The sequence below is a fragment of the Giraffa tippelskirchi genome, chromosome 10 (assembly GCF_054371585.1).
Source record: "Giraffa tippelskirchi isolate mGirTip1 chromosome 10, T2T-mGirTip1v1.2.pri, whole genome shotgun sequence".
In the NCBI taxonomy this organism is placed as follows: domain Eukaryota; kingdom Metazoa; phylum Chordata; class Mammalia; order Artiodactyla; family Giraffidae; genus Giraffa; species Giraffa tippelskirchi.
Window position 1 is genome coordinate 49,430,796 of NC_137284.1, and position 23,852 is coordinate 49,454,647.

The 23,852-nt window shown below is 38.0% G+C and overlaps 1 long non-coding RNA gene across 1 annotated transcript in view; it reads left to right on the forward strand.

The window, feature by feature from the left end:
• LOC145522356 (uncharacterized) overlaps nt 1-23,852 on the forward strand; it is a 41,004-nt gene that overhangs the window by 13,679 nt on the left and 3,473 nt on the right. The window contains exons 6-7 of the long non-coding RNA XR_014065996.1: nt 10,291-10,373; nt 11,262-11,408. This is a non-coding gene — a long non-coding RNA (uncharacterized LOC145522356). The remainder of the gene's footprint in view (nt 1-10,290; nt 10,374-11,261; nt 11,409-23,852) is intronic.

Here is a 23,852-nt window from a genome sequence, read left to right on the forward strand (position 1 = left end):
TACAATGACTATGATAGCTCCAGTGAAGTGATATGGATGGAAGCAGAGTCATGTGGGTTGGAGAATCGATGAGAATACTTCAGGTTCAGGAAAAATGGGGCAAGGCTATGCAGCATTTTTGCTGTGCACATCTTTGAAATGTTGCGCAACTGAAAGATTTTTTTTTTTTTAAAGGGCACTTTGGAGATGCAAAGAAGAAAAGGATATGCCTACTATCAGAAACAAAGAGACAATTTAGAACTACAAAGGAAGAATAGAGCTGTGTCATACAGAGTAATGGCTTTAAATACTCATGAAAGGAAATATGGAGCTTGAAGTTAGAACTGAGACACCTGTATAACAAATAGAACCATTAAAGTAATCCAGACAAAGGTCTGCTTAATGGCTAAAAAAACAATGAAGAGTCACGTTATTCTCAAGACCATAAGTTAAAAAGTAATAAAGTTTAACATAGATAATCTAAATTCTAGTCTTAATCATTAAATTGGTGTGATATCTGAATTTATATTGCTTATCTGAATGTAGAATTTATCATTTAAGGGATTTATATAAAACTTAAAACCTGGCAATTGCACAACTGAAGAAACTCCTGAATTTCAGACGTAAAAGATACTGTAAACACACACATAAAACCACTTCACTGAATAAGATATCATCTTAAATAACAACAATAAGAAAAGAAAAAACACCATGGGGAAATGTCTATAAAAATTAAAGAACTAATATACAAAGCAATTAGACATATTACAAGAAGTACTTTAAAATAGTAAAGATACAGAAATCCTTTATATACCATCAATGAACATGTAAAAAGGTAACATAAAAAATAAAGATGGGGAATTTCATAGTGAAATATTCATATAATTGGCTCTTTTACAAAACAAGCATAAGCTGGTAAACACTTACAGAATCAACATTTTTTAAACTCTGAAATCTAATCCAAAATGTCCAGCAATCATAGAGTTTCTTTGTAGAGTAGAGGTGGCTGAATTTTAATAAGAGAGAGTTCTGGCAGTTTCATTCACTTGTGTAGTATCTACTATTTTCCAGTGTAGTGTCCACAATCCCCAGATAACATCCTGAGTTCCTGCAGCAGCTTGCTAATGCCAGGTCATTAGTGTATATGAGATTTTTTTTTTCCTCAAGTTATTGTAGTTGGGCATTTTGACTTGCTTAGTGTTACCCTGAGGGACTGATACAGATGCTGAGGTTTGTTTTACTGACTCTTCCTCCCTCCCTTGGGCTGATGCAGCTATCTGAGTAGTGGTGGTGGTATCTGCCAAAAGATTCAAAGGCTCACTTCTGTCCCCACCTGAGCCAGGAGACGGCAGATGGAGCAAGTGGTGTACAGTCTTAATTTATTCAGGAGAAGACAAAGGAGAAAATATCTCATGGAATAAGGACTTGAAAGAGGAAGTGTAATGGATTTACCCAGGCCTGGACACCTGCTCAAGAACTATCTAAGATGAACTTAGATTTGTACCTCTGGCAGATCTGTGAACTCTGCAAATGAGAGGTGAAGACAAAAGAAAAGCTCTAAGGAGTACATTTAACACTGAACCAGTGCCACAGCCAGGTGGTTAGCAGGGCATGCTGCAAAAAACAAGAGAGTAATATTTTATTTTTCTCTATTTGGCTCCATGTACATAAGTAAATCTCTCTTAGACGACCTGCTGATCACTGAGATACAGGGACAGATACTTTGATGAACACACATGAGAGACATAGAAGGAATAAATTTCTTGCAAAAAGAGTTTGGAAATGTCTCAAAGAAAATAAGGCAATCAAAGATTTCACCTACCACCACCAACAAATCCAGAGAAGGAGGAACTGTCTTCTAGTATTATCACCTTGTAATATTCAAATATCCAATTTTGTTTCTAAACAACAAAATTTAAGTCACACAAAGAAACAATACAGTATTTTCCACTCAAAGGACAAAAGATGAACTGACAGAATCTATCCCTGAGGAGAACTAGACATTTAACTCCCTAGATGAAAATCATTAAATGAGCTTTCTTAATATGCCAAAGAGCTAGAGAAACTATGGACAAATAATTAAAGTTGCTGCTGCTGCTGCTAAGTCGCTTCAGTCGTGTCCAACTCTGTGCGACCCCATAGACAGCAGTCCACCAGGCTCCCCCGTCCCTGGGATTCTCTAGGCAAGAACACTGGAGTGGGTTGCCATTTCCATCTCATTAATTAAAGCAAATTAAAGCAAATAATTATGTGTAAATATAATAAGAATATCTATAAAGAAATAGAAATGATTAAAAGCAATCAAACAGGAATCACAGAGCTGAAAGTACAGTACATGAACAAACACTGTAGAGGAATTCAATACCAGATTTGAGAGGACAAAAGAAAAAAATCAGTGAACTTCAAAACTGGACAATAGAGCTCATTCATGAGGAACACGGAAAAAATGAATAAAAGGTAAAGAGTAAGAAAGATCCTTGTAATACCAACAAGCATACCAACATACACATTATTGAAATCCCAGAAAAGAGAGAGAGGGAAGAAAAAAAAAAAAAAAGGAAAAACTATGCCACAATTGATGAAGGACATGAATCTTCAGATCTGAGAAACTCAATAAACTCCAAGTAAGATAAATTCAAAGATATTCACACTAAGACTGATCAAAATCAAAGACAAAGACAGAGAGAGAGAATCTGGAGAGCAACGAGAGAAGTAATTCTATGTTTAAACTCATATTCAGTTCAGTTCAGTTCAGTCGCTCAGTCGAAACCGACTCTTTGCGACCCCATGAATTGCAGCACGCCAGGTCTCTCTGTCCATCACCAACTCCCGGAGTCTACCCAAACCCATGTCCATTGAGTTGGTGATGCCATCCAATCATCTCATCCTATGTCGTCCCCTTCTCCTCCTGCTCCCAATCCCACCCAGCATTAGGGTCTTTTCCAATGACTCAACTCTTCGCGTGAGGTGGCCAAAGTATTGGAGTTTCAGCTTCAACATCAGTCCTTCCAATGAACACCCAGGATTGATCTCCTTTAGGATGGATTGATTGGATCTCCTTGCAGTCCAAGGGACTCTCAAGAGTCTTCTCCAACACCACAGTTCAAAAGCATCAATTCTGCGGCGCTCTGCTTTCTTCACCAGCCAACTCTCACAGCCATACATGACGACAGGAAAAACCACAGCCTTGACTAGACGGACTTTTGTTGGCAAAGTAATGTCTCTGCTTTTAAATATGCTGTCTAGGTTGGCCATAACCTTTCTTCCAAGGAGTTAGCATCTTTTAATTTCATGACTGCAATCAACATCAGCAGTAATTTTGGAGCCCCCCAAAAATAAAGTCTGACACTGTTTCCACTGTTTCCCCATCTATTTCCCATGAAATGATGGGACCAGATGCCATGGTCTTAGTTTTCTGAACGTTGAGCTTTAAGCCAACTTTTTCACTCTCCTCTTTCACTTTCATCAAGAGGCCCTTTAGTTTTTCTTTGCTTTCTGCCATAAGGGTGGTGTCATCTGCATATCTGAGGTTAATGATATTTCTCCCAGCAATCTTGATTCCAGCTTGTGTTTCTTCCAGCCCCGCATTTCTCATGATGTACTCTGCATATAAGTTAAATAAGCAGGGTGACAATATACAGCCTTGACGTACTCCTTTTCCTATTTGGAACCAATCTGTTGTTCCATGTCCAGTTCTAACTGTTGCTTCCTGACCTGCATACAGGTTTCTCAAGAGACAGGTTCGATGGTCTGGTATTCCCATCTCTTTCAGAATTTTCCACAGTTTCTTGTGATCCACACAGTCAAAGGCTTTGACATAGTCAATAAAGCAGAAATAGATGTTTTTCTGTAACTCTGTTGCTTTTTCAATGATCCAGTGGATGTTGGCAATTTGATCTCTGGTTGCTCCGCCTTTTCTAAAACCAGCTTGGGCATCTGGAAGTTCACGGTTCACGTATTGTTGAAGCCTCGCTTGGAGAATTTTGAGCATTACTTTACTAGCATGTGAGATGAATGCAGTTGTGCACTAGTTTGAGCATTCTTTGACATTGCCTTTCTTTGGGATTGGAATGAAAACTGACCTTTTCCAGTCCTGTGGCCACGGCTGATCTTTCCAAATTTGCTGGCATATCGAGTGCAGCACTTTCACAGCATCACCTTTGAGGACTTGAAATAGCTCAACTGGAATCCCATCACCTCCACTAGCTTTGTTCGTAGTGATGCTTTCTAAGGCCCACTTGACTTCACATTCCAGGATATCTGGCTCTAGGTGTGTGATCACACCATCGTGATTATCTGGGTCATGAAGATCCTTTTTGTACAGTTCTTCTGTGTATTCTTGCCACGTCTTCTTAATATCTTCTGCTTCTGTTAGGTCCATACCATTTCTGTCCTTTATCGAGCCTATCTTTGCATGAAATGTTCCTTTGGTATCTCTAGTTTTTCTTGAAGAGATCTCTAATTTTTCCCAATCTGTTGTTTTCCTCTATTTCTTTGCATTGATCGCTGAGGAAGGCTTTCTTATCTCTCCTTGCTATTCTTTGGAACTCTGCATTCAGATGGGAATATGTTTCCTTTTCTCCTTTGCTTTTCACTTCTCTTCTCTTCCCAGCTATCTGTAAGGCCTCCTCTGTCACCATTTTGGGTTTTTGCATTTCTTTTCCGTGGGGATTGTCTTGATCCCTGTCTGCTGTACAATGTCACGAACCTCCTTCCATAGTTCATCAGGCACTCTGTCTGTCAGATCTAGTCCCTTAAATCTATTTGTCACTTCTACTGTATACTCATAAGGGATTTGATCTAGGTCATACCTGAATGGACTAGTGGTTTTCCCTAGTTTCTTCAATTTAAGTCTGAATTTGGCCATAAGCAGTTCATGATCTGAGCCACAGTCTGCTCCCAGTCTTGTTTTTGCTGACTGTATAGAGCTTCTCCATCTTTGGCTGCCAAGAATAGAATCAACCTGATTTCAGTGTTGACCATCTGGTGATGTCCACGTGTACAGTCTTCTCTTGTGTTGTTGGAATAGGGTGTTTGCTATTACCAGTGAGTGGTCTTGGCAAAACTCTGTTAGCCTTTGCCCTTCTTCACTTTGATTTAAAATGAGGACATAAAGTGGACAGGCGTTAGTGATAGATTATATGTAGTTTATGATAAAAATTAAGGTATACCAGTTTTCATGATTGGGCAATAGGTGCCATTTTCATAAATAGGGAACAATGGTGTAAGGTCTTTAATAAAATGTCACTGCTTGGCCTTTTAAGTTTGTGATGCTAATAGTGGTGACAAGTACATTGGGAAGAAAAGTTGTCAGTCTGGCAGTTGAAGACCACTGTGTGGTCTTGATGATGGCATGAGTAGTGCAGTAGTCTTGTGCGTAAGTCTTTTCTTCTGTGTATCAAAAACTATGGGTATCCTGAGGCTGTTAAGGATGAATTTTTGGAATTTAATTTCCAATCTTCTTCCTAGGAGTATGTCTACCCTGAAGGTTCACTTCCCAGAAGTTGCTGTTTTTAGTCAAATAACAGAATCTCCAGAAATACTTTTCTTTCCATCTTTCAGATCTCTAATGTTTTTAATCTTGCCATCAACTCTGGAGTCCTGAGTGGAACCCACACAAGGAATTTGACCAATGAAATTTGGCACAATTTAAAATAGCACTTCAGAAAAAGACATTTCAAGCAAATGTCCATAATGAGGGGCCAGTGGTTGACACCTCAAATTTCACCTCCTTTGCTCTGCCTCCTTGAAGTTGTTGTGTCCTCTTGAAAGAGACAAACCAGATTCTGGAAGGAGTCTCTTGGTTGCTATCTTGTTTATGCAAATAGAAACGTTTAAAATATTCTTACTGCCTCCACTTTTTATAATATTTCTTGGTTTGAAAAGGAGTACCATGGCATAATTCAACCCATTTATGTTATTTTCCCACCAAGAATTCAACCTCTTATTCCTGAGGATAAAATTTAGGGGAAGCTTCTGAGGTGGACTTGATTCATATCTGCTATCAGAACAGGGTCCACACATATTATCCAGTACAGCAGATCATGAAAACAAGATTCAGAGGTTAAAGAAAGAAGTATAGGGGAGAAAAAACACAAAGCCTTTATCTTATAATTTCCTAGGTTCTCTGACAGGGAACTTGTGTATCATGGTAAGAAAAGAGAGATTAACAAGGGAAAAAAAAAAAAAAAAGCAATCATAGCTTGTTAACATGTGCAATAATATATGTGGGGGAGCTTAGTGATGAGTAACTCAAAGGGGTGGTTAGAGCTTAGGCTTTTATAGCATCTCAACACAGGGATAAAGTTTGGAGAAGTGACAGGACAAAGGAAAATGTGTTTGGACTTTCAGAGGTGGCAAACTGTGAGAAGATATATTTATGTAGGGGAGGATAAATGATAAGACCTAATCTAGTAAGGGTTGTTTGTGCAGTTTTATTTGTCTATCTAGTCTATCTTCATAGTCATAAAATTCACCTAGAAGAGGGGATTTATACATGTTCTTGCTTAAGTCTCTATTTTTAGTCAGAAAAAAACAGCTCCAAGAAAGACTTCTTTCTGTGCCTGTTGATTCTCAGTCTGCATCGAGCTCAGAATAACCATTTTGCCAAAAAAGAATATTTTGTGGTGGCATAATATAATCTTCTTCAGGAGAAACTTTGGGAATTTATATTTTTAGCCATATTTTCACATAAACTTGGAATTTTTTGATACTTACTCCCCAGAAATCAAAGATTCTCTGTCTTTATTTAGTATTTTTATTTTTTTCTGTTCTCTTGTTCTGACAGTTTCCTGTAGCTTAATCCTTAAATGGGTTAATATAACACATAAACACAAAATAGCTGATGGCACATTTTCTCAAAGAACATAATGCATTTTGACCAACTTGATTGAAAACCGAAAGGATTACATTGTTTTCTAAATATAATAAATATTTTCTGAGTTGATGCTTTTGTATTTTATTTTAAAACAAGAAGTATGCAGTCTCTCAATATTTATGTAAGTGCATGCCCTTGTCACTAAGGAGAAACAACTCAACAAAAAAAATTGATGCTTTTAAGTAGAATTATCATCCAAGTATCTCAGCTGTCAATAATCTTCCTTTTCAACTTTGTATGGAAATTATTTAATAATTCTCCCAGATGTTATTTAATAATGTTCCACCTCCCAGTGAATTTGCAGTTACTTGACTGAAGAGAAAATCTTTATAATGAAACAGGATGAATCTTCATTTGAAGATCCCTTGAAATGAATTAAGCAGGAAGGTGTCTGTCAGAGGGCAGGGGCATAACTTCTAAAAGTGCCATTTAGTAATGAGGACATTTTATTCATATGACACCTCCCTCACTTACCTCTTCAGTGCATTTCCCTTGCCAAACCTGTGTTTGAAAATCTTGGGTTCATTATTCTTTACTGATTGAATTTACAGAATTCTATAGAATAGACCAATAATTCTACCCAGATGTAATCATCCTTAAAAAGGTAATACTAAATCCAACAGTGATTCAGAGGTCAGCAGGGCTACTACTGCCCCCAGGCATCCAGGAGTGAAACTGTCACCTGCTCATTTCCAAAAAGGACTGGGAGCCGCCCTGCTGGACCTTGGGGGCAAGACCACACCAAGCGGCTGGGACAACAGAACTTAGAGACAAAGAGGATTATTTTGGAGCCTTAAAACAAAATAGAATTTTTCTTATTTTTAGACATGTTTAGGTCTGCAGAGCTCTTCATCTTATTATTCCTTTTTGAATATGAATGCTTATGCTATGCCTATTCCAACACTGTAGTTTAGAATTAGATAACTTATTTTCTTGTTACCCAAGTTCAGAGCTGTGAAGGAATTTTGCCTCAGGATGATTCACACCTCCTCTCTTGCTCACACCTGGTTTAGCTGATGTTCAGATGAGACTCAGACTTGAAGTTGATGCATGCTGGGATAAGCTAAGAATCCTAGAATTATTGGGACGGAATGCATGTATTTTACATGTGTGGGCATGAATTTTTTTGAGGCCTGTCACAGACCACAGAGCATTATGAGCTGATTCATATCCCCTCAAGATTCATACAGTGAAGTCCTAACCCTCAGGACCCTGTTAAAGAGGAAATTAAGTTAAAATGAGTTTGTAAAGGGGGCCTTAATGCAATATAACTGCTGTTTTTGTAAGAAGAGATTAACACAGACACACACAATGTCCACCAAGTTAAGACAAAGGAAGTGGCCATGTACAAACCAAAGATAGAGTCTTCAGAAGAAATCAATCCTGCTGGCACCTCCATAATTGGGAGATAATAAATTTCTGTTGTTTAAGTCACCCTCTCTCTGTTATGGTACTTTGTTATGGTAACACTAGAAGACTAATACAATATTTAAGAAGTTTTGGTAGTTCATAAAGTGTTATGTTTTAAATAAAGCAAGTAAAACATTCTTTAAATGCTATGGGAACAAAAATGGCATTTTAGAAACCTGGACATAGATGCAAGTTCAGACGAAAAAAAAAAAAATCCTGAATTATCTACATAAATAGTGAAATCTGAAAAGTATTATTGCATTAGGAAGGTTATATTCCCTTCGCAATTGTATATTTTGCTTATTAATCTTTTTGAAAGTGAAAGTTGCTCAGTTGCATTGTACCCTTTGCAATCCCATGGACTATACAGTCCATGGAATTCTTCAGGCCAGAATACTAAAGTGGTAGTCCTCCCCTTCTCCAGGGGATCTTCCCAACCTAAGGATCAAACCCAGGTCTCCCACACTGCAGGTGGATTCTTTACCATTTGAGGCACAAGGGAAGCCCAAGAATACTGGAGTGGGTAGCCTATCCCTTCTCTAGTGGATCTTCCTAACCCAGGAATTGAACCAGGGTCTCCTGCATTGCAGGCAGATTCTTTGCCAACTGAACTATCAGAGAAGCAGCAATCTTTTTAGTGACTGTCAATTTAATTAAAATATTGCTTAACATATTCCTTATACGCTGTGATGCTGACTCTGAAGAACTGCTAAGTTTTTATCAACAGAGAGAATGTCTTATAACTTTTAGATGACATCACTGCTTAGGTAGTCAATGTTAGAGACATTAAAGATGGGAAGCCAATAGTTGTATAGTGCCACAATCCAACAGAAAATATCTTCTTCAAAGAGACGTCTAAGAAAAAGCAGTATATGACTAGCAGGATATTATTCCCCTGTAGGGAATGAACTTCAGTAAAGGCAGATTCCTGGCTTGTTACATCAAGCATTTACTGGCATAAGAAACTTCCAGGTTTATTAGGGAAGAAAACACACATATAGAACTTGGTAGTTGTTGATAATTGATAAGATCCCATGAGAACTACTAGTCACAAGTCTTGCAAGAACTGAGAGAAATTGCACATTGGGTCTGGAGCCCCTAAAGAAGATTTAATGGGCAAAGAAAGCTCCCTGGCTGGTCTCAAATCCCCAGAAGTGAGAAGGGGAATGTGAAAGTAACTTACAAAGGAAAGGAAGGGCTATGCTGATTTTAAGATAGGATGACTTATGTTTTACTTGAAATGGCCACTGATATAGTGAAATAAAAATTGACTTTTCATATGCTGTTATTAGTATTGTATGTGGTCAGTCATGTTTGACTCTTTGTGACCCCATGGACTGTAGCCCACCAGGCTCTTCTGTTCATGGAATTTTTCAAGCAAGAATATTGGAGTGGGTTGCCATTTGCTACTCTAGGGTATCTTCCCGACCCAAGGACTGAATCTGCATCTCTTGCATATCCTGCATTGGGAGGTAGATTCTTTACCACTGAGCCATCAGGAAAACCTCGATCTCAGTCAAAATGCTGAGAAGCAATTAGCATTATTACTTGCCCATCAAAGTACAAAATTTGAAAGACATGTGAAAAGGGAGTGTAAATATACACCAATACAAGATGAAAAGATGTCAATAGAAACCACTATTTAGGTATGATATCATCCTCTGCAGAAGGCCAAAACAAAGAAAAAGAAAGAGAAGAAGGGAGGAAAGAAACAAGGGATGGAGAGAGGGAAGAAGGGAGGGAAGGAGAACAAGAAAAAAGTTGCTCCAGATTCTCCCAAAGGAGAGCAATTCCTAATTTACAAAGATACTTGGAAGGCAACATGGACCACAGTTCAACACTGCAGAACTGGCCAACCAACTTAGATCTGTTATGAAGTCTGTTATTAAAAAAAAAAAAAAAAAGTTGGGGGGGGCTCTTAGAAAACCACTGAAAGTCATATAAAAATGCTTGAAAAGGAATTGTGCTGAGAAACGTCATTATATTTATAATAATAAAGAAAATGCTCTATCATTTCTCATCAGGCCAACTCACACCTCCGGTAGGCTGTACTGTATCATCACTTGAGTTGGACGAGGAAAGGGGAGCACTGTGTGCGGTCTTATGTGTGAGTGTTGGCATCTTTGTTTTTTTAACATATCATGACTACTATATTTGTTACAAGTTTGAACTGACTAAAAATTCCACCAACAGACGTCAATACAAGAGTGCATCCATTACTTAATTTGATAACGTGCATATATTTTCATGGGAAGTTTGAGTGCGGAAGAGCTTGGAGGGTCACAGCAAGCACTCTGGGGTTGGGATATCTTGGCTGGTTTCCAGCTGTGCTGGTTTCAGGAATGACCTGGGACATCATCTCTGTAATGGGGCTAATATTGCTTCTTTTTATATAACTGGAATGATAAGTGACATAATGTATTCAAAACACATAGGTGGCATTACAGTAAGTGCTTTATGAAGTGTGACTGTGAATACAATTTTAAACTGATTTTAGTTGAAATATTGATTGATTTGTCAAAATGCTTACTGTAACATCTGCTATTCTATTCTGTTCTATAAATTGAATTCTGTTATGAAATGAGATTTTACTTTGGAGACAATGATAATACCTGGTTTTGTTCTGCAAAATCCATTATATTTAAAATTTAGATGTTTTTTTGAAAAAGATTTTCTTCTCTACTTCAGTATGGATCTCAAAAATTAATTGTACTCAGAGTTTAAACCAAACTTAATTACTGTATCAACAAACAAAATGTGCCATGACATGACTTAATAATGTTCTTCAATTTGTATTATTTGGTACATTCCAGAGACTTACACTTTTATATTTATGTTCTTAATATATTCATAAAGATGGCTAGATATGCACAGCTTTTGATTTTGGATTACATATATTTTATCAGTTACAGAAACAAAGTGAAAATATTTTGCAGAATCAGTAACTGTAAATGGTCAATAAGTTTGAAATAGATTAAAATCTGTTAACTTACAGGTACTGACTATAATACTATGGTCAGTGTTCAACTCTTCCCTGGAAACAGTGTTGCAAAGATTGTTCCTCACTCCAGTGTTTTCCTGACTTCCATTTGGACCTGTGTGCAGTCCTGCCCTAGCCTGGGCTCTGATCTCCATCGCCCCGGTGCGTCATTTTACTGCTTTCCCTTATTTGACTTTCTCCTCCTTTCTGTTCTAGACTCATGCCACCTATTTAGTTTATGGGTAAATGGGTTGAAAAATATCAAGGTTGAAAGGAACTTTTCACACCTGCAGGATTTGTGAATGAGATGAAAGCGCGTGTAGGGTCTGGGAAAACAGCTCTCAGATTCCTTGCTTTTGCACTTCAGCTTGTGGTCATTACTCAAGTGAACAGAACTGAGCTGGTATAATTTGTCTGTTTTTAACTGAAGTATAGTAAATTTGCATTTTGTTAGTTTCAGTATACAGCATAGTGATTCAGTTTTGTATATATACACAATATTAATATTTAATTTGCATGTTTATCATATATATGATTTTCCATTACAGGTTATTGCAGGGTATTACAAGTTATTGAACATAGTTCACTGTGCTATACAGTAGGTCTCTGCTTTTTATCTATTTTATATAGTAGTGTCTATATGTTAATCTGAAACTCTTAATTTATCTCTCTATATTCCACTATCCCTCCCCCAACTCCCATCCTCCCAGTAACCATAAGTTTGTTTTCTATGTCTATATGTTTTTGTTTTGCAAATAATTCATTTGGATCATTTGTTTGGATTTCACAAATAATTGATATCATATTATATTTGTCTTTCTCTGTCTGACTTGCTTGGATGTAATTCTTAACCTATAATTTCCTCTTGGCCCAATGGTAGAAATTATATAATTGTACATATTACCTTGCAGACCACTTAGACTAGATGTGAGGATGGGGCATGGGCACCAATTTGCCTGTTTAAGTCTCATTTCTTCACTTTGAGAGGAGATGCTGAGCTGGCCAGGTGAGGGGAGCTGAGGGAAGGAAGACGAGTGGGCAGCAGGTCAAAGAGAGAGCAGCTTATCAGCAATGCTCCAATTTCCCTGCTGTTACTAAGGGAGTGTGATTATGGCCTTGTCCTGATAGGAGGGCTAGGACATCACTAGAATTCTGGACCTGATAAAGTTATTTGAAATACTTTGTTCTAGAAACTGGGTATGAGCCTGGACTTTGCTCCTGCTGTTGGTGTGAGATAAATCATTTTCAGGAAGCTGCCTTAGAAAAATATAGATCCTTCTCTCTGGGTGCTGGAAAAGAGTAACCACTGCTCTTTCAATTCTCCCAAACTTGAATTTTCCTAATATTAGCACAAACATTCTGTACTGACTTTATTTTCTTTTTGCTTTTTTTAGAGACATGGATTATTTTATTATATGTAAGCAATGAGGAATAAAGTGAAAGGAACTGAAAAGTTTACATTTACTTAGAGGATATATGAAATCCAGATGACATCCTTAACAATATTTGATCTTTGATATTCTGTTGTTGTCAACTAATAGTCATATTTCCATTTTATATTCTTGTGCAAATATATCATGATGACAGATAACTATTATCTGTACTTTTATTTTTTATCACATAAATTTATTGAAAAAATAGAGCACTTGTAACCATTTTAATTTTAAACTGTTTAAACAATGCCACTTTATGGATGTTTTAGGATGAAAATGAAATACCAGTAAATGGATAAAATATTAACTTCAATTAGCAATTTGTAAACCTAGCCACTCATTCTTTCCACTCTGTCCTGTATTGCACCCATTCTGCCTGTGCAGTAAGGACATAAACGTTCTCAGGCCCTTGATCACATCCATTACCAATTTTTTCAGTTTATTTATTTATTTATTTATTTTTAAACAGTGGAAATTTATTTTTCATAGTTCTGATGGCTAGAAGTCCAAGATCAAGGTGTCAGTACAGTTGACTTCATTCTAAGGCCTCCTTCCTTGGCTTGCAGATGGTTATCTTCTCATTGTGTTCTCACATGATCTTTCCTTTGTGTGTACACTCCTTCTGACTCTTTGTATGTCTAAATTTCCTCTGGTTAAAAGGATACCAATAAGATCAGATTCAGTTCAGTTCAGTCACTCAGTCGTGTCCGACTCTTTGTGACCCCATGGACTGCAGCACACCAGGCTTCCCTGTCCATCACCAACTCCCAGAGCTTGCTCAAACTCATGTCCATTGAGTTGGTGATGCCATCCGATCATTTCATCTTCTGCCATCCCCTTCTCCTCCTGCCTTCAATCTTTCCCAGCATCAGGGTCTTTTCCAATGAATCAGTTCTTTGCATCAGGTGGTCAAAGTATTGGAGTTTCAGCTTCAGCATCAATCCTTCCAATGAATATTCAGTACAGATTTCCTTTAGGATGAACTAGTTGGATCTCCCTGAAGTCCAAGGGACTCTCAAGGAAGGGGAACACAAGTAAACCCATGGCTGATTCATGTCAATGTATGGCAAAAACTATTACAATATTGTAAAGTAATTAGCCCCCAACTAAAATAAATAAATTTATAAAAAAAAAAAAAACTGGACATGGAACAACAGACTGGTTCCAAATTGGGAAAGGAGTACACCAAGGCTGTATATTGTCACCCTGCTTATTTAACTTATATGCAGAGTACATCATGAGAAACGCTGGGCTGGAAGAAGCACAAGCTGGAACCAAGATTTCTGGGAGAAATATCAATAACCAAAGATACGCAGATGACACCACCCTTATGGCAGAAAGTGAAGACAAACTAAGAGCCTCTTGATGAAAGTGAAAGAGGAGAGTGAAAAAGTTAGCTTAAAGCTCAACATTCAGAAAACTAAGATCATGTCATCTGGTCCCATCACTTCAGTTTATTTTTAACTTTTTTTTTTTAAGTTTTAACCCCTTGGAATGTAAAAAAAGAAAGAAAGAAAGAAAGAAAGAAAGAAAGAAATCCACCCTTTTGCTAAAAATCTTAAGCACCATTTAATCTTTCTCTCACTTTAAGAGTATAAAATTATATCACATTATTGACCACTCACTGCCTTTTTACAGTTGTAATTAAGCAGCTCATCATGAGCAAAGTAAAGCCCACAACCTAGTTGATCAGAGACCCTAAGATGCTCATTGTCCATTGGTCCATTGTGTCATCACCTCTCCCATCCATATTCTCTTGAGACCCTTCTAACACCAATGCATGCATACCTCTAGATTCACTGGTAAGATACAAGATATTACCAGGATCTGTGGTTTCTGATTGTACATTGCAGACTCACACCTCTGCTTCTTGTTGCAGGTACTCTTTCTTCTTTCAAGTCCCAGAGAAAATACTCTTCCATGATGCTTTTACTATCCTACTCAACGGATGTCAATACTTTAGCTTTTAGTGACTTTTCAATTTCACATTTATCATATGATGTTTACCAAAATCCATTACATTCGCCTTTCCCACAATCTGTTCATTCTGACAGAACAAAAATTATTTCTTGTTCTTCTTTCTTTCTTTACTACTTAAAACAGAAATCACTTAATGAAGTACTACTGCAATCATGATTTGCTTAGATTGTTCACTGAATGTTTACTCAAAACAAAGTTAGGTATCAAATTTTACTTGAGCATTTTTTTTTTCCTTAAGACCAGAAACTCTTCAGAGATCCCACCCTTTCCTTAAATAGCACACTGGAACAAAGTTAGTAACAGGAAATTGAAATAAAGTTTGAAATCCAAAAAAAGACATATCTGACCTGTCTCTTGAGAAACCTGTATGCAGGTCAGGAAGCAACAGTTAGAACTGGACATGGAACAACAGACTGGTTCCAAATAGGAAAATGAGTACATCAAGACTCTATATTGTCACCCTGCTTATTGAACTTATATGCAGAGTACATCATGAGAAACACTGGGTTGGAAACACAAGCTGGAATCAAGATTGCCGGGAGAAATATCAATAACCTCAGATATGCAAATAACACCAACCTTTTGTCAGAAAGCGAAGAAGAACTAAAGGGCATCTTGATGAAAGTGAAAGAGGAGAGTGAAAAAGTTGGCTTAAAGCTCAACATTCAGAAAACTAAGATCATGGCATCTGGTCCCATCACTTCATGGGAAATAGATGGGGAAACAGTGGAAACAGTGTCAGACTTTATTTTGGGGGGCTCCAAAATCACTGTAGATGGTGATTGCAGTCATGAAATTAAAAGATGCTTACTCCTTGGAAGGAAGGTTATGGCCAACCTAGATAGCATATTTAAAAGCAGAGACGTTACTTTGCCAACAAAAGTCCGTCTAGTCAAGGCTATGGTTTTTCCAGTGGTCATGTATGGATGTGAGAGTTGAACAGTGAAGAAAGCTGAGCACCGCAGAATTGATGCTTTTGAACTGTGATGTTGGAGAAGACTCTTGAGAGTCACTTGGACGGCCAGGAGGTCCAACCAGTCCTGGGTGTTCATTGGAAGGACTGATGTTGAAGCTGAAACTCCAATACTTTGGCCACCTCACGCAAAGAGTTGACTCATTGGAAAAGACCCTAATGCTGGGAAGGATTGGGGGCAGGAGGAGAAGGGGATGACAGAGGATGAGGTGGCTGGATAGCATCACCAACTCGATGGACATGGGTTTGGGAAGCCTCCAGGAGTTGATGATGGACAGGGAGACCTGGCGTACTGAGATACATGGGGTCGCAAAGAGTAGGACACAACTGAGCAACTGAACTGAACTGAACTGAGGCAGTTTTTTATCCTTTTGAGAAGAAATGTCAGGTTATTCACTTCATGGATACTGTTCTTTTATACTCCTGAACCAGGGAATTAAGCACTTGCAGAGATCCATGGCACTGACGTCAATACAGAATTCTATTCATATCTCAGCTCCACTTGCTAAATTGGAACTTTGAGCAAGACAAGGTACTGAGCTCCTGGTAGGGCATGTCTTGTCATATGTACAATGAAAATGGTAATATCAAACTCATCCCACTGCTTTGAGTGTTAAATCTAAATTGGTGAAAGACCTGTTCTTGGGCTAATGAACAAAACTCTACAATGGAAACTTTATGGCCCATTTCACTTCAATGAAATGTCTTTTTTCTTTGCTTAGGTTTTCTAGTCTAACCTGTATCATACCCTGACGACCAAATCCTAACCAAATGCCAAAGTACTATCTGAACACCAGGGCCAGAGCACATGAGTAGGAACCTGTTAAGACAAATACTGTTCTCCTGATGTCACCATCAGTTCAGTTCAGTTCAGTCACTCAGTCGTGTCCGACTCTTTGCGACCCCATGAATTGCAGCACGCGAGGCCTCCCTGTCCATCACCAACTCCTGGAGTCTACCCAAACCCATGTCCATCGAGTTGGTGATGCCATCCAACCATCTCATCCTATGTCGTCCCCTTCTCCTCCTGCTCCCAATCCCACCCAGCATTAGGGTCTTTTCCAATGAGTCAACTCTTCGCGTGAGTTGGCCAAAGTATTGGAGTTTCAGCTTCAACATCAGTCCTTCCAATGAACACCCAGGATTGATCTCCTTCAGGATGGATTGATTGGATCTCCTTGCAGTCCAAATGACTCTCAAGAGTCTTCTCCAACACCACAGTTCAAAAGCATCAATTCTGTGGCACTCAGCTTTCTTCACCGTCCAACTCTCACATCCATACATGACGACAGGAAAAAACATAGCCTTGACTAGACGGACTTTTGTTGGCAAAGTAATGTCTCTGCTTTTAAATATGCTATCTAGGTTGGCCATAACCTTTCTTCCAAGGAGTAAGCGTCTTTTAATTTCATGGCTGCAATCAACATAAGCAGTGATTTTGGAGCCCAAGAAAATAAAGTCTGACACTGTTTCCACTGTTTCCCCATCTATTTCCCATGAAGTGATGGAACCAGATGCCATGATCTTAGTTTTCTGAACTTTGAGCCAACTTTTTCACTATCCTCTTTCACTTTCATCAAAAGACCCTTTAGTTCTTCTTTGCTTTCTGACATAAGGGTGGTGTCACTTGCATATCTGAGGTTATTGATATTTCTCCCGGCAATCTTGATTCCAGCCTGTGTTTCTTCCAGCCCAGTGTTTCTCATGATGTACTCTGCATATAAGTTAAATAAGCAGGGTGACAATATACAGCCTTGACGTACTCCTTTTCCTATTTGGAACAAGTCTGTTGTTCCATGTCCAGTTCTAACTGTTGCTCCTGACCTGCATAAGGTTTCTCAAGAGACAGGTTCGATGGTCTGGTATTCCCATCTCTTTCAGAATTTTCCAAAGTTTATTGTGATCCACACAGTCAAAGGCTTTGGCATAGTCAATAAAGCAGAAATAGATGTTTTTCTGGAACTCTCTTGCTTTTTTGGTCATCTAGTGGATATTGGCAATTTGATCTCTGGTTCCTCTGCCTTTTCTAAAATCAGCTTGAACATCTGGAAGTTCATGGTTCACATATTGCTGAAGCCTGGCTTGGAGAATTTTGAGCATTACTTTACTAACATGTGAGATGAATGCAGTTGTGCACTAGTTTGAGCATTCTTTGACATTGCCTTTCTTTGGGATTGGAATGAAAACTGACCTTTTCCAGTCCTGTGGCCACGGCTGATCTTTCCAAATTTGCTGGCATATCGAGTGCAGCACTTTCACAGCATCACCTTTGAGGACTTGAAATAGCTCAACTGGAATTCCATCACCTCCACTAACTTTGTTCGTAGTGTTGCTTTCTAAGGCCCACTTGACTTCACATTCCAGGATGGCTGGCTCTAGGTGAGTGATCACACCTCATGATTACCTGGGTCGTGAAGATCTTTTTTGTACAGTTCTTCTGTGTATTCTTGCCATATCTTCTTAATATCTTCTGCTTCTTTTAGGTCCATACCATTTCTGTCCTTTATCAAGCCTATCTTTGCGTGAAATGTTCCTTTGGTATCTCTAATTATCTTGAAGAGATCTCTAGTCTTTCCCAATCTGTTGTTTTCTTCTATTTCTTTGCATTGATTGCTGAGGAAGGCTTTCTTATCTCTCCTTGCTATTCTTTGGAACTCTGCATTCAGATGGGAATATGTTTCCTTTTCTCCTTTGCTTTTTGGTTCTCTTCTCTTCCTAGCTATCTGCAAGGCCTCCTCAGACAGCCTTTTCACCATAGCCAACTCTAAATTCTCTGTGAATAGTAAAGGGTCTGGATGAGGAGAGTGGTTTTCTAAGAACATTCTTGAAGTCTCCAAAGCATTTCTACACAACAGAAATATAAAGGTAACTAGAAATAAAAGTTTGTCTGGAATAGGCACATTTGAAAAAAAAAAAGAAGAGTACTAGGTGAAATTAATGTTAATAATATATTTAATTCAGCAAAAAGCATCCACAATATTACAATTTCAACATGCTCACAATGTTACAGTTTCAACATGTTCACAGCATTAAAATTGGTTAATGAGATATTTTAACCATTCTTTTTATATGTGCTAATAAACAAATCTGACCCCATATTATTATAGATCCATTTCTTTAAGTTTGTATTCTATTGTTTTTGCTTTAAGGATGTTGCCAATAGCCTGAAATATACAGAAATGCCCATTCTCAAAGCTCTGACCTTTAAGGTATAGCACTTTCCCACTCATAAGAAATAAAAAGTTGCAGAACAGAGAATACTTGTCTTGCTTGTGGTTTACAGGAACACCATGACCTGGTCTATGAGGATAGGTGCAAGGACAAATAATTCAACACGAAGAAGTTTGCAACAACTGGCCACAATCCATCCATTTTTAGAATAGAAGTAATGCAAATTTTGACTAGAGTAAGATGGTCCCTTAGGACACTAGTCCACCATCTTCTCTGTCTGCTAGTTTTCCGAATAAAGTCATTATTCCTTCTCCCAATAATTTGTCTTCCAATGTATTTGCCTATTGTGCATTGAGCAGAAGGAGCTTGTACTTGTAATACTAAGTCTTCAAACTACCATGTGTATTCTATACTCATAGCATATCTTTATTTAGACTTGTGACATTTCAAATATTTATGGTCACATGTGGCTAATGCCTGAATTAGACAATGTGAAGGGTGAACCTGGGGAAGATGAACTTGGGAAGTTGCTAGCCTTGCCCCATCTAAAAATGGCAGGAGAAAATGGGGTGCTTTGTGCCCCATGCTAAATATCATGGCACAGCATTCACATAATGGCAAGTTGGTGACAGTGCATGAATCTCCACTCTCCTTACTGCTTGCCCTGTGTGCTGGATTTCACAAACTCTTTCTCACACTATTAATGCTCTCTTTTCAGTGACATCTGTGGACTCATCCTTAAGTGCTATTTTTCTTTTTCTTTTTCATGTATCTGATTTGTTCCTTTCTCAGCATCATTATATGCCACTGAAACTGTGTTGACAGTGAATTCATCCTTCCCTCTTCAGCAAAATGATCTAAAGCTTTCATCAAACTCTAGTGTGGCTCCATATAGTTGCCTGCTTTTAGTCAATGACCATGGGGAACTCTATGTATCCTAACAAATACATAGAGATTTCCAACAACTGACATACTCTTTGGATCTCCTATCTTTCCCCACTGGGGATTAGGAGAAGATTTTAGTAATCTCAACCACACAAATTTCCAAGAAAGGAGAGACGTGAGAAACAAGACACAAGAGAACAAGAATGGAAGTAAAACTAGAGGCAAGGCTACTGCAATTAAATCCTTGATACAGGTGGTCATATTATCATAGTCAGGAACATGGCACCTAACAGCATTGGAGCCTCCCAAGCAGCAGGCCCTCTGTTGGTCCCTCATCATCTCCACAGCAACCATTTGAAGTAATGCTCATCTTTCTGCTTTTGCTTGGGTCAATCCTGTTTACATTTACTAAATCAGGCACACAGTTTGATAGAACCCATCCACTTACCTTTATTTTCTTCTAGAATCATTTAGAAGTTCTTAGAATTAAAATTGTTTATCTTCTGTGAAGATTTCTTCTAAATGATCATAAGGAAATTTATCAAGAGGCCAAATCTTAACCTTAAAATTATATTTACTCACATTCTGGCAAGAAGGTCCTAAGTGAGCCATCCCCTGAGGGGCCCAAGCAGTGTCCCTTCTGCCCTGGCCATAGTCCCTCTGCCTGAACAACTAATTCCCTTGAGCCCTGGTATCAACCCTTTCCTTAACCAGCACTTCCAGAAGACTCTATCTATATATATCTCACCAATTTAATCTTTACAAAAGATATTTTAAAAGAAACTGGAAATCGAAAATCAACCTAGAGGGGTAGGATGGGGAGGGAGATGGGAGGGAGGTTCAAAAGTGAGAGGATATATGCATACTTAGGGCTGATTCATGTTGAGGTTTGACAGAAAACAACAAAATTTTGTAAAGCAATTATCCTTCAATAAGAAAATAAATTAATTTAAAAAAGTAAAAAAAAGAAAATGGTAAGCTCTCTGAGTGCAGTGCCTAATGCTTTAAAATGGAGCTAAACTGTGTCTTGATTGTAAAAGAGAAATCAATTTAGAAAGTAATGATTTGGAAGAACTTAATTACTCATAAAACTAATTTATGGATGAATTTATTTGATGTTTGGAAACAAGAATACAAATGAACCAACTTGGATGTGCATGAATTTCCATGCTAGCCAAGAAAAGGAACTGACAAGAACAGAAATTTGAAACAGATGAGAAGGTAATGGTCATTTACCCTACCCTGGAAACATCCCATATTAGGCTGTAAGCAGTGGACAATTATAAAACAGTTTAACACTCTGAGTTGTAGACAAGTTTAGAATTTTAAAAAAGAACTATTCAAATTGAATCATGTTATAAAACTTCTCTGTGACTGATATCTAAAAATCTATGTAGGTATATGTGAGTTTATAAACAAAATTAAAGGAAACAGTATCTTCTGAAGATGTTGTAGGATAAATAATTTTGTAATTTGTTAAGCCCCCAAGAGCCATCAAAGCAGAATATTCTTGTTGAGAAAGCAGAACTTTACTGTAAATTATCCTGTAAGCAAAGAAGCAAAACCACAGCAACAAATATTGCAGAATGAGCATACACACACACATGCATTCCTATCCTTGGCAGAGACAATGAAAGGATTCATGTATACATGGTGACCATTATATGGGAACAAAAAGGACATAGAAGAGTTTTCTATCATATATATATATGTAATATATGTAATATATATAATATATATATAATATATATAATATAATATATGTATACATATATATACACGTCTAGTCAAAGCTATGGTTTTTCCAATAGTCATGTATGGATGCGAGAGTTGGACCATAAAGAAAGCTGAGCACTGAAGAATTGATGATTTTGAACTGTTAGAGAAGACTCTCCAGAAGCCCTTGGGCTGGAAAGAGATCAAATTAATCAGTCCTAAAGGAAATCAATCCTGAGTTGGAAGAACTGATGCTTAAGTTGAAGCTCCTATATTTTAGCCACCTGATGCGAAGAGCTGACTCATTTGAAAAAATTCTGATGCTGGCAAAGATTGAAGGCGGGAGGAGAAGGGGATGACAGAGGATGAGATGGTTGAATAGCATCACCAGCTCGATGGACATGAGTTTGAACAAGCTCCAGGAGTTGGTGATGGACAGGGAAGCCTGGTGTGCTGCAGTCCACGGGGTTGCAAAGAATTGGACATGACTTAGTGACCAAACTGAATATATAGTATAATATTTACATTTAAATTTTTCTTAATAAAATGTAAATGAAACAATTATTTAATTATGCTTAAGTGAAATTAATAATAACGTGATCACTTCTTACAATGCACAAGTGTTAATGCCAATAAATACTTATTAATATTAACTTAGGGGCTTCCCTGGTGGCTCAGCTGGTAAAGAATCGGCCTGCAATGCAGGAGACTCTATTTCAATTCCTAGGTTGGGAAAATCTGATAAATGAATAGGTTACCCATTCCATACTCTTGGGCTTCCCTGGTGGCTCAGCTGGTAAACAATCTACCTGTAATGCAGGAGACCTGGGTTTGATCCCTGGGTTGGAAAGATCCCCTGGAGAAGGAATCCCCAGTATTATGGCCTGGAGAATTCTATGGACTGTATAGTCCATGGGGTCATTTTGCATAAGGTTGGTATCTACTGCTTTTTTTTTTTTTTTTGAATGCTCTTGCTTTTCCGATGATCCAACAGATGTTGGCAATTTGCTCTGTTTCCTCTGCCTTTTCCAAATCAAGCTTTAGCTTCTTTTCCAGATTTGCTGGCATATTGAGTGCAGCAGCACTTTCACAGCATTATCTTTTAGGATTTGAATTATTTCAACTGGAATTCCATCAACTTCACTAGCATTTTTTTTTTTTATGTGATGGTTCCTAGGGACCACTTGACTTCATATTCCAAGATGTCTGGTTCTATGTGAGTCATTACACCATCATGGTTATCCGGTTCATGAAGATATTTTTTTGTACAGCTCTTCTGTGTATTCTGGCTACCTCTTCTAAATATCTTCTTTTAGGTCCATATCATTTCTGCCCTTTATTGTGCCCGTTTTTGCATGAAATGTTCCCTTGCTATCTCTAATTTTCTTGAAGAGATCTCCAGTCTTTCCTGTTCTGCTGTTTTCCTCTATTTTTTTTTTTTTTTTGCATTGATCACTGAGGAAGGCTTTCTTATCTCTCCTTGCTATTCTTTGCAACTCTGCATTCAAAAGGGGTAAAGGGGTATATCTTTCCTTTTCTCCTTTGCCTTTCATATCTTTTCTGTTCTCAGCTGTTTGTAATGCCTCCCCAGACAAGCATTTATCCTTTTTGCATTTTTCACCCCCTGGGGATGGTCTTGATCCCTGTCTCTTGTACAATGTCCCAAACCTCTGTCCACAGTTCTTCATCGTTCTCTTGCTTCAAAAAAGCAAGAGAGTTTAAACAAAACAAAACAAAACATATATTTCTGCTTTATTGACTACAACAAACCTTTGACTGTGTGGATCAAAACAAACTGTGGAAAATTCTTAAAGAGATGAGAATACCAGATCACCTGACCTGCCTCCTGAGAAATCTGTATGCAGGTCAAGAAACAACAATTAGAACAGGACATGGAAAAACAGACTGGTTCCAAATTGGGAAAGAAGTACATCAAGGCTGTATATTGTTACTCTGCTTACTTAACTTACATGCAGAGTACATCATGTGAAATGCTGAGCTGGATGAAGCACAAGCTTGAATCAAGATTGCAGGCAGAAAGATATGTAGATGAGATCATCCTTATGGCAGAAATTGAAGAAGAACCAAAAAGCCACTTGATGAAAGTGAAAGGGAAGTGTGAAAAAGTTGGCTTAAAACTCAACATTCAGAAAACTAAGATCATGGCATCTGGTCCCATCACTTCATGGCAAATAGATGGAGAAACAATGGAAACAGTGACAGACTTTATTTTTGGGGGCTCCAAAATCACTGCAGATGGTGACTGCAGCCATGAAATTAAAAGATACTGGCCCCCTGGAAGAAAAGTTATGACCAACCTAGACAGCATATTTAAAAGCAGAAACATTACTTTGACAACAAAGGTCCATCTAGTCAAAGCTATGATTTTCCCAGTAGTCATGTATGGGTGTGAGAGTTGGACTATAAAGAAAGCTGAGTACCAAAGAA